Source organism: Acanthisitta chloris, unplaced genomic scaffold, assembly GCF_000695815.1.
Source record: "Acanthisitta chloris isolate BGI_N310 unplaced genomic scaffold, ASM69581v1 scaffold4558, whole genome shotgun sequence".
Taxonomy (NCBI): domain Eukaryota; kingdom Metazoa; phylum Chordata; class Aves; order Passeriformes; family Acanthisittidae; genus Acanthisitta; species Acanthisitta chloris.
This window is the reverse complement of record NW_008685356.1, coordinates 61193-73120: the sequence shown is the minus strand read 5'-3', so window position 1 is coordinate 73120 and position 11928 is coordinate 61193.

Below are 11928 nucleotides of genomic sequence, written 5' to 3'. Positions count from 1 at the left end.
ACCAAATAAAAAAATAGGAATATAAATATAAAATTACTTTGACATTTTTTGTATGTTCATGTATGTGCTTTCATTAAGCTTTCTGTTTACGCTTCGTGTTCTAAGATGCTAAGCAAGCTTAACATTGCACTGCAGTGGTGGTTACATTTTCTTTGTGGACTAAAAAGTATAAGTAATTAAAAATACAAGACTTATGCAATGGGAAAAGGCATTGTGATAATTCTATCAGTGAAACATATTGTGTATGTTTAAAGGGAATCAGAAAGGGATTGCAGAAGAAACTACAGTTGTCTAAGTGCCAAATATTCAAGGCATATTTGAGCAGGGAAGGGAAGAGGTTGCAAATGAGAGGCCAGGAGAGTGTGCATGTGCATAATACAAAAATAAGTATTTTTTTTTCTATGGAAAGAATAGGATTATTTGGATTTTTAAACAGCCATAAATGCAGATGAATTTCTCTAACCTTGTTCAAATTAAACTGAGGGGTCTCAGATAAGAGCAATATCCTCACACCAGAGAGAAAAGGTCCTCAAGAAAACAAATTTCTTGCCAGAAACTTTGAGTAAGAAATGAATTTGAGTCACACTGTCCAACAGACAAAATGGTGTTTCCTGACCCAGATACCTTACTGCCTATAGGTTTTCCTAAAATGTTACTCAGTACGAAACTTGAGTGCCAGGGACCTATCATGCTTATGTAGCAGTTAAGCATAGCCCCAACACAGAAACTTCCAAGTTAACTCATTTTATTCATTGATGTGTATATACTGTTTTCTGTATTGCAGAATTCTCTTGCCAATAGGAAGATAACAGCTTGTGTTAATGAGTTCAAGTCAGATAATACATGCAAAAATAAGTAAAACTCCTACAATAGACCTTGTTTCTTATAAAAAAAAAATCAGATTGTCTTCATAACTCAGAAAGTGCAGGTGTTGCTTTCAGGGTCTTCATAGTAGTAATACACACATGCTGAATGCAACTGCAGGCTTAAAAACTGAAAAAAAAAAGGAGAATCACAGAGGACACTTTGCAGAACTCTGGAAAACACACATTTCTGCACTGCAGTAAAAATTCTGTGCTGACTTGACCAACAAGAATATTTTTTCTCTCTGTCTCCTAGCAATATGTTTGAGACAACATTGATTCTTAGTTTGACTGATCTGTAGCATAACAAGCTTTCAAGCATGACAGAAGTCTTGCAGAAGAAATCTGCCTCTGGCAGAAACACACAAAAGTGGGATGTTGTAAATGGTACACACGCAAACAGTCACATTCATGCATGCACGTGCATACACACACACACACAGACACATGCACACACAGAGTGGCAGCCTACATGGCTTTGGATTTCTGGCTTCCAAATACAGCAAAATATAAATTACTTTGTACTACACATTATTTGCTGGGCCCCACATCCAAAGAAAACTTGTACAAAAGCTGAACATTGTATAAACTTTGGAAACAAGCACACTTAAGAAACAATTTCCCCAGAAAATCTCATCAAATTTTGCCATAGCTTTAAGAAAATACTGTTCTATTAGTTTATTTTATTAGTTGAAGGGCAGTTTCATTCCTGATTGAACATTGGTAGATCCTAGGGCTATTTTAACTTACTTAGAGTTCTTTTAAGCTTTGATCTGTTCTTCATTGTTGGCTTTCTTAGCTACACATGGGAAACCAAGTTGGAGACAACAGCAATCAAATGGCAAGGCTTTAAACATGACTACTTGACAATGGTTTCTAAGCTGTTTGCCACCAGGGTTCTCCTGCAGTGACATGTCCTTTCTCAGTTAGTTAGACTGCAAACACAGAAATACAATTTGTCTCTCTTTGTGTCTTTTGTGAGACTTACTGTTTCTAGAATTTAAGACAATGAAGATAATTTGAGCCCAGAGGAAAGCTTCTATGTATTTTTTTAGTACTTAGCACTACATTTTAAATTACACACTTTGGCACAAAATTGCAACTAATGGCACTCTGGGTCAAAATGTATAGTTATATTTAGAAGAGTTTCTGGGCTCTTAAATCAAGGAGATGCTTCTGAAAATATTAGTGAAATATTTAAATATTTGACATATCATGCCTATTCATGAAATATTAAATTATTTCTCCCAAAACATTCTGCAGAAGTCCTACAGCTCCACTCACATAAAATCCCACAAAAGTTTGTCAACAGCTTTGTCTTGCTTTAGTGTATTTCATATTCCATATTTATTGCATAAAAAAGATTTGCTTATAGTAAGACTTTAATAAATCCTAATAGTTAAAAAAAACTCCAACTCCTTATCTATATCTAAATAAATCTTAATGTTTGGTTTTCTTTGCTTAAAGAATGTGCACATCTTATAAAGAACAGGTGTTAAATTAGTAACTATTTGTAACCTCTATGTGTATATTTCTCCTTTTACCCAGTCACACATTTTTGGCAGTTCTAGAACCATAAAAAATGGTCCTATCCATCATATGCATGCATGCTAGTTTAAAATCACAGGAATCTATTCTATTTCACTAAGTGGAAGAAAAGTCTGCACAGTTGTAGCTCTGAGAAAAGCCCAACCAACCTTTAATTTGCAAGGAAACAAACTAAACAAATTAATACAAGCAAACAAAACACACCAAAACAAAACAAAACAAAACAAAAAAAGCATGTTGCCATGGGCAGATGACTAATTTCCAGAGACAGAAGATTCAGGATCAGATTATTAATTTCCAGCCAGAACACAATTATTTGCATCTTGCCTTAAGGGATCAGTGCTCTTCATATCACAAAGCCTCCCGAAGAAGAGCTACTCTGTTCTGTTGATCTACAGTGCCATCTTAAGATTTTGAGTTGTTCCATGCTATGTATGTCTAGTGGGTTGACCCTGGCTCGATGTCAGGCACCCACTAAAATCTCTCTTTCACTCCGCTCCATAAAATGGACAGGAGAGAGGAAATATAACAAAAAGGTCATGGGTTGAGATAAGGTCCAGGAGAGATCACTCGCTGAATACCACCACAGGTAAAACAGACTCAACTTGGGCAAATTAAGTGATTTTATTACTAACAAGACTAGAGCAGGATAATGAGAAAATAAAGCAGACCTTTAAAATATGTTCCCACACACCTCCCTCCTTCCCAACTCTACTTCCTCCCCACAAGTGGCGCAGGGAGACAGGGAGTGAGGACTACAGTCAGTTCACCACATGTTGTTTCTGCCACTGCTCTCAGATAGAGGAGCATTTCCCCTGCTCCAGCGTGGGGTCCCTCCCACTGGAGACAGCTCTCCATGGCCATCTCCATCATGAGTCCTTCCCGTGAGCAACAGTTCTTCACGAACTGCTCTACCATGGGTCATTCCACCTACTCCAGTGTGAGTCTTCTCCCCAGGCTGCAGGTGGATCTCTGCACCCTGTTAACCTCCATGGGCTGCAGGGGCACAGCTGCTTCACCATGGTATTCAACACTGGCTCCAGTGCCTGGAGTAACTCCTCCCCCTCCTTCTCCGCTGACCTTGGTGTCTGCACAGTTGTTCCTCTCACATGTTCTCACTCTCTTCTCTGGCCTCAATTATTGCTGTGCAATAACTTTTTTTTCATTTTTCTTAAATATGTTATCTCAAAGGTGTTACTACCACCACTGATTGGCTCAGCCTTGCCACAGTGGCAGGTCCATCCTGGATCCACCGGCATTGGCTCTGATGGACATAGGGAAGCTTCTAGCAGTTTCTCCCAGAAACCGCCCCTGCAGCCCTCTCTTCCCTCCTCTCCCACCCCCAAAATCTGGCCATGAAAAACCATTACAGTACGTTTTGGTTTAGCAGATAATAAAGATGAAATAGATACACATCCGGGCAGTTGCAAGACATCAACAGTATGTTTCTGAGATACCCTGTGCTAATCAGTACTTATCTTAAAATATTGAGAAACTATAAAATTCCATGTTGAAAAAAGAAGGCAATCATGATGGTGCCCATTTCGAAATGTCAAAACATAGCAATTGTAATTTGGCTTTTATTTCTTTTCTTTTTTCTCCCCCCACTAATAGGTAACTTCTTATTTCAGGCTTCTTACAGTATGAAGAGCTAAAGTATTCTCTTTTAAGCACTACATTTCTGTCATATCAGAGAAATATAGTTTCATTTTTTATTATTTGATATATATATATACTTTATTTTTTGTAGTTACAAATTTGTAGCTCCAGACCCCCTGACCTTTGCATATTCAAAACTTCTATTGACATTATCAGAAGTCGGGAGTTTGTAAGGAAAGCAGAACTTAGTCTTTTAAACAATAATGTAATCTTTTTTCCTCTCTACCATCTTCATCTTCCTCTCATGTAAACGGATCTTTTACTTTAGCTTCTCCACTTGTCATCTTCAAAAATATCAATCTCCTTATAAAAGAAAAGAAAACAAAACTCATTCTAGACCAAAACTGACGCAGAATAGATGGTGCACTACTGACTCTGGAAGGGCAAGCTATTAGGGTCACTGGAGGATGTTGAGAGACCATTTAAAAGCAGTTCCCTGGATGAAGAAATCTGAGGAATCTATTTCTCCCATGGCAGGCTGTGAGAGAGAGGACTGCAAATGCTTTCTGGTTCACCTGAGAGGCCCTATCACCCTGTGTTGTACAAAATGTCCAAGTTCATGCCCCAGGCTAGAAGGAGAGTGCCATGACACTTTTAACCCAAAAACCAAAGCATACCAGGAAATGGGCTGGACTGCCACGCTGTGTGCTACCCTTCCTGTACATCCTGCAACAAAGAATCACTAGTCCTCCTTGATCTGTCTTTGCTGCTGGGTAGAAGTGCATTAGCAGAGTGGGTGCAGGGGCTGTTGAATAATGGGATGACTCTTTCCTAGTTAAGGATACTGGGGAGGGGGTCCCTTCCCCCACTGCCACTGCAGGAACACAGCAAGAAAGCAGGGAAACCTACAATCCCCCTCTCCTCTATGGTAACAAAGAGCTAATCCTCCTCCATAAAAAATCATTTGAATGCCCCGTCAGCATCCTCAGTGCTCACTGTAGGCTGTGTACAAGGGCTGAGAGGCATTTAGAAAGACAGTCCAGCATCCACACACTTATGTTGCATCCTGCTGATGCTTACCCAAGCTCCCACAAAATTCACATTTTTAAAGTCCAGCCATTTCTTTCCAGCTTCATTCCAAATTCTTACTTGATTCTTAGTTTTGTTTTCAGAAATGCTAGGAAGTCATGCATGATAGCTCCAGTGACCAAGCTGATGTATAAAACTGGCATTTCAAGTCAATGTCAGAATATTAGAGGTGGTTTGCAGTTAGTTGTCTCTAGGGACGGATAAGGCTGCACAGCCCTTTCAGAGAATGTGACACGCTGCTCACATTATAAGCTGCTAACAGCTTTATCAAATATCTTCTATGGCACAAATGAATAGCTGCATGCACAGTGTACCTGCCACAAGTTTGCTCTGGTTGTGTTTCCTCATCCTCTGTTTCTGCCTGCAATATATAATAATAGTCTGCCTGGAGCAAATTACTCAAACAAACCACAACTGCATGCAATATTTCCACAACTCTTATTTTGCAGGATAGTGTTCTGATACAGTGTCTGCCTTTTGTGCTCTCTCTCAGAACAAATCAGAGCTCAATAATAGAGCAAGCATAGAGATATACAGTGAGTGCATTAAAGTCACCTCCACTTTTCCTAACAAACACATTGCCATCTGTCATCCCCATAACAGACTGTGAAGGCAAAGAAATTTCAGCTTGAAGAAATGATCTAGAAAGAACCAGTCACTGTATTTGCATTGATTACTGCAAATGTGCTGCTATAAGGGCAAACCTGTTTGGGAACAGGAGTCTGAACTCTTAGAATGTCTCACAAAGGTACAGGAGGAAAAATGGGAACCTAGGGAAAGGCATAATTATAGTGTCTTCCTGTCAAATGGTTGGAGGGATAAAATGTCATCTTCCTGCATAATAAATAAATTAGAATTTCAATATTTAAGTCGTTGTCAGAGAAAAGATCTGTCACAGAATAACCATTAATTTCTATGCTGCCTCTAGGGTAATTTTTCACCATTGAGGGCATTTGACTGTTAAATGCTAATATGAATTAAATAAATGCTTATGAAGTCTGAGATATCTAATCAAGAAAACCCAGAAAAGATTAAAATTACTTCCCCCACCCCCGCTACTTACAACAGTTACTGGTTGTGATATCCAGATGTGAAGCATCTAATGAACATAATGGCATCTATTTTAGGAACTACTGTAGCATCAATATTACTTTGCAGATCACGACACATTAGAAAAAAATTAAAGACAAGGAAATTGTGGTGTCCCTGTCACTTGACTTCATCAGTGGCACTTTGTAGTTTATCCTTGAAACCTGTCAGACTCTCAGTAAACAACATTACTTCAGTGTCATCTATATTCACCAGAAGATCCTAATAGCTGCTCAGGTAACCTTGACTGTCAGTCATGAACATGAATGGCAACCAATAGTGACCACATTTAGGGCTCTGGTCACATCACTCTTGTCCAGACAGGCTTTGCTTCTCCTTTATTCACACTTGCATTTCTTTGAATCATCACACCATTTCCTTCTCTACTGGACCCTCTACAATGGATCTTATTTCTCTATACCTAAAGAAGAGGTGCAAAAATATTAAAATTTCTATTTTTGCTTAGCATTAAAAATCACCACCATACAGTACCAAGGCATATTGTTCCACATAAAATCAAAACCAGTGTAAAGGAAAAATGTATTTCAACCTTTTTTCTTACCTAACAAAAGTAAAACATGGGTTTTTTTGGAAAAAAACCCCAAACAAACAACAAAAAAACCCTAGTATTTCCCAAAAGAAATTGTTCAATTCAAAGCACATATTTTGATTGAATCCAATTTTTAAAGTGATGCCTTTTTGCAATCCCACTTTTGACAAATTTATTGCTCAGAAAATTCAAATAGCCTACCCCTTCTGCTGGCATCCTCCTTCCATGTATTTGTCTCCCTCCCCATGGCAGCCTCAGTGCCCTTGTGTGCCCTGGAAAACAGTGTAATGAGGAGCAGTCAGAGTTCAGGAAGCAGAATAGTAGCAGATGGGTACCAAGACCACTGCAGAAATCCTTGGATTTGTGAGAAAGCCCTAAAGTCATGGGGGATTGTCATTGGAAACAGATTTTTGGAGAATATCCCTCAGATGTTGCCTGAACAGCCTGCCAAGATTGACCTTATCCTTTCAAGGAATGCATATCAGGAACCTAAGGGGCATACTCAGGTTTATCAGGGACTTAATTGGGAAAGCTTCAGAGTCAAAACTTACACAAGTGCACCAAAGGCCAGAGCACAGATGCAGAGATGCCTCTCCTTGACTGCCATCTTGGTCAGCACTACCTTTGATGTTGACTTAGCAGAGAATTTTCCCTGCCCGCAAACAAGAGATCATTATTCCACCCAGTTTCAGCTGGTTAGCTGTTATCTAGATGCCTAAATTTTTTTCCCCTGTCTGTTACCATAGAGATGGGAAGCACAAGGTGAGAGCACAGTAATGGTTTGTTCATAAAGCAGGAAACACCTGCTAGACATGCAGACAGAGTTTTTAAAGCAAGCCCCTTCACTGAAAAATGGAAAGGCTTTTTTATGATGGCACTTGGGTGTTTTAATAGTCATTGTCCATCAAATGGCTTCCTGAAAGCCTATCTGAAAAATGTCATGACCCTGGGCAATCTAACTACCTTTTTTTTTTAACGTTGCCCACATCATCATCATCAAAAAGAATATGTCTGGAGGGCAAATCTGGTCTTCAGCTGTATCTGTGAAACCTCATAATCTTCAAATCAAGGTTGCAATGATGTGTGCTTGGAAGTGAAATTACACAGTGATAGGTCAGGGTATAAAGTGCCCAGAAAACCTTTGTTAATGCTGCTAAGGTGTCAGGTGAAAACTCAGCTTAATTGTTAAAGCCCAGAGTGAAATTCCAGGCTGGTAGCTTAAACAAGAAAAGGATCTTGTGAGAAGTGTTGCAGAGTAGTGCTAAGATGTAACTTGAACACATCACATCTATGGAAACTAGGCAGGAGAGAGTCAACCATCCAGGGTAAAAATAATTAATCCTAATTAATGAGTTCCCTGCAAAAATACATATCTGTACTTGGGAACCCCATGGTTTTTACAGCTTTAACAGCCATCATCTCTAAATCTCAGAGAGCATCTTTTCAGTAGACATGAACTCAATTTAAAACACTGGCAAGAGAAGGAAAGCAGGAGTTTTCTATTTATAAGCATGTGATGAACTGTGGGTTAGAATTGCTATTGGTGCACGAGATAGTGATGAATAGTAATCATGTGGAGTTTCCACAGACAAATGAATGCATGGTTGTCTAATAGCAAGTTTTACTCATTTAACTACTGGATTGCTCAAAAGCAAGCCTTGCATCTACAATTTCTGGAGGTACTTAGAAGACTGGAACAAAAAAATAATGTCCTATTCAAGGATTGCAGCCAGGTACACAGAAATCTGATGCAAACTTTATATCTGACATTGATGGTTTTTATGAATCATGATTTAAGCAAAATTTAATGCATATTCCCTTCTTAGAGCCTCTAAACTTTATCATTTCTCAAGAAAGAACAACTCCATCATTTGAGGAGGTAGGGAGGGAAGGGGGTTAACATTCATGTTCCCCATCCGTTTTGTTGTGTGAAGCAACATGACATGGCTGCATTCGCAACTCAATGCAGACCATGCTTTTTTATTGTGCAGTACTGCAGTAGTAAACCTGTGGACAAGATATTTATTCTCCTATCATTAAATATCTAGGATTTTATTCCAGTCAGAGATTAAGAAAATAGGTAAAATAAAATTTGTAGAGAATATGCTGAACAGGCTAGAGAAACATTTAATTCTTGTGGCTGTGCCATGCTATTTTACTAGTTTCTTTAAAGTAGTGCTATGTAACCATTGTTAAAATGGAAAGGATGCTTTAGAAACCAAGTTCCACAAAAACAGCTCTAGAGCAGTAAAAACATTAAATTACTTTATACAAGTGTATTCCTTTATAAAGCAGGGTGGTATGCAAGACTTATGAGTTGCAGAGAAGAAAAAAAAGAATTCATTTTCTGGTGTCGTACTAAAAATTACCAGAAAATTGAACTCTCTCAGCTCACACTGGACTTACTTCAAATATCTGCTGCCAGTTAGAACATTCCTTCTGACAGGATTCCACTTACCAAGTCCTTTGCAATCCAAGGGCTGTACTAGTTTTCAATCAAAGAGAAAGGAACATGAAGCAGAAACTGTCATCTGCTACAGATGACTACAACCCCAACACGCCTGTGGAAAGCTTTGGAGAAAAAAGTTGCTTGTAGAGCATTTCTTTGGCGAAATTAGTTTAGATTGAGCTTAACAGTGAACACTGCCATAGATAAAAGGAAAGAAAGATAGAATGCATTTAGGAGGAGCAGCAGATGTTCTGTGAATTTTTTTAAAATTCCAAATATTTCAGTCCCCCTCACCAGTATACACAATCTGCAGTAGCTAACACTGTTAAAAGCACTAAGAACAGCAACCAATTGTTTCATTATGAATCTTCAACATAATATTTATGAACTTTTTGCTTCCAGAACACTCAAGGCTAAAGAAATAGCACTTAAGATGCATGACTCAGTTTTCAAATTTTACTCCAGTGGCATTCAAATAAGTAAATTTTTCCTCTACCATCTTTTTGTTGCCTCATTGAAGGCAACACTCATGTCCTACAGAAGCAGAGGAGAAAATGGAATAACACAGTTTCTTGAGTGATTACTGGAGAACCCTAAGACGGATTAATATTATATTCAACTAGCAGGTTATAAATAAAATTCATCTGGAATGAATGGCATGACGATAACCATTGCATCAGAATCATCAATGGATAGCCTGAACATTGTTGTTTCAGGGTGTTTCACTCCTCATAGCATGCATAACATAAAAGATGTAAGAAATTCAAATTATATTTTCACAGCTGTGACCTGTGTCAGAGCAGGAGGAAAATGCATGGTCACAGTGATTCAGAGTATTACAACTATGAGAAGATGGTGCACACTACAGCCAGTACATCTTGATGGCCTCTCTGGCACAAGCGTCTAGCAGGCAAGGCAGTAAAAATGACAGATCATACCCCCATAGACCTTGACACATCTAGTAGACATGTTAACAAATTTCGCTGCGAAAAATATACTACCTGGTTGTTGTTTTAAATGTAGTTTGAGGATAGCATCCAGAGTGCAAATGTGTCTGTTTGACTGAGTGTCATACCTCCACGGTCTTCAGTGACCTCATCATTTACCCATATAACGTATACATCCATCCAACGCACATTAGAATGCACTGTGCTGCCTGTGTTCAAAGCAATCAGCCATTGCTAAATCTTCACATTGTGACACTTGTCTGTGAGTTAATTCTAGGTAGTCTGGGCAATCAAGCATCCAAGTGGAGGGCAGACATTACCTTGCACTTAAGTTCTAACTTTTTACACATGCATTTTGTAGAATAATGGCATATGACCCAAGGATATTCCTACACATTCAATGCAAAGCTGCAGATAGTATTTAATGTGACTAGTGATGCATGTCTCTCAAATATGTTCTTAAAGACAGGAAATGTGTTATCTTATGGCATTTCCCTGTTAGATGTTCATGCAATGAATTTACATAAGATTTTATAATGTGCTGGTGCCCAGTGTTACAACAGACAAGCCTGATCATTTATAGAAGAGCCTCTCTGCTAAATATCCCTTAGCATCTTAAGATACTAATAGTGAGTCTATATAAAGAAGACAGTAACAAAGGAGATGAACAGAACTGTAAAACAGACAAGATTTACAATTAAAAAGATCTGGCAGGATCTGTACTCCTGTTAATTCATAGGGTTATCAGTATATGTGCTCAGATGCTAACTTTGACCCAGCTCCAGAAGAAGCAGCAAGTCTGACAGATAACACATACACAAAAAGATGGCTTGACACATTAAAGGAGCGGTTTTTGACTATGGGTGAGCTTTAGTAATGTGAGCTGTCACTGAGCCCGGTGTTAAAGCAGGCCCCACATGATCAGTGCTTCATTTACAAGGGTTCAGGGCAGTTCTTGAGACTGACAGAGACAATACTTAGATCATCTACCAACTCAAAGCAAAGTTTAGTAACTGGTATGCTGATTGTAAAAAGGGAAATAAAAAAAAGGCAATAATTTCCAGACATAGAGCTTTAAATTCTTTGCACTCATGCAGACTTTTCTCGCTGCTGGTGCCTGTGAGGACCATAGTTCTTTATCATATAGATGGAGCAGATTCACATTATCCCAATCTCCCTAGGATGTGCACACATTAATCTCTTAGGATGACTGGGCCCTAGAGCACAGAGAGAGTGACTGGAAAGAAGCAAAAGAAAAAGAGGGTTTTTACAGGAGAGAGCTGATTCCTCCTAAAGCTTCATTGCAATAAAAACATCATGAAAAAGAAGAAAACCCTACCTCAGGCTATGGCTACTGTCTCATATGCAGAAAGCATGGCTGCAATCCCTTTTTCTGTTAAAGTAAACTCCTGAGGCTCATCAAGTAAACAAGAAACAAGTGCACGAGATTTCTGCTGTATCCAATTCTTTGGGATAGAACTTAGCTCTTAAAGGAACATAAGCTATTTGCCCATAGTACTGGTCACAATCAGAGAATTTTTATTTCTGCTTTCATCCCATTACTAATGGTAATTGTACAGTTGACTAAAGTTTTCTATTTATGGTAGCAGTTACTCTGTCCTTGTGGTTTCAAATGAAAAGATCATTTTTAAATGAGGAATTTCATCCTCAGCCTCAATGCTTTTATGTTTTTTGCTCTTTTACCTGCTCAGAGGCTCAGAGATGGAAAGGAAGGGATGAGTTTATTTCACTATAGCAGAATTTCCAGGAAAATACTTTTATCTATTAAATAAT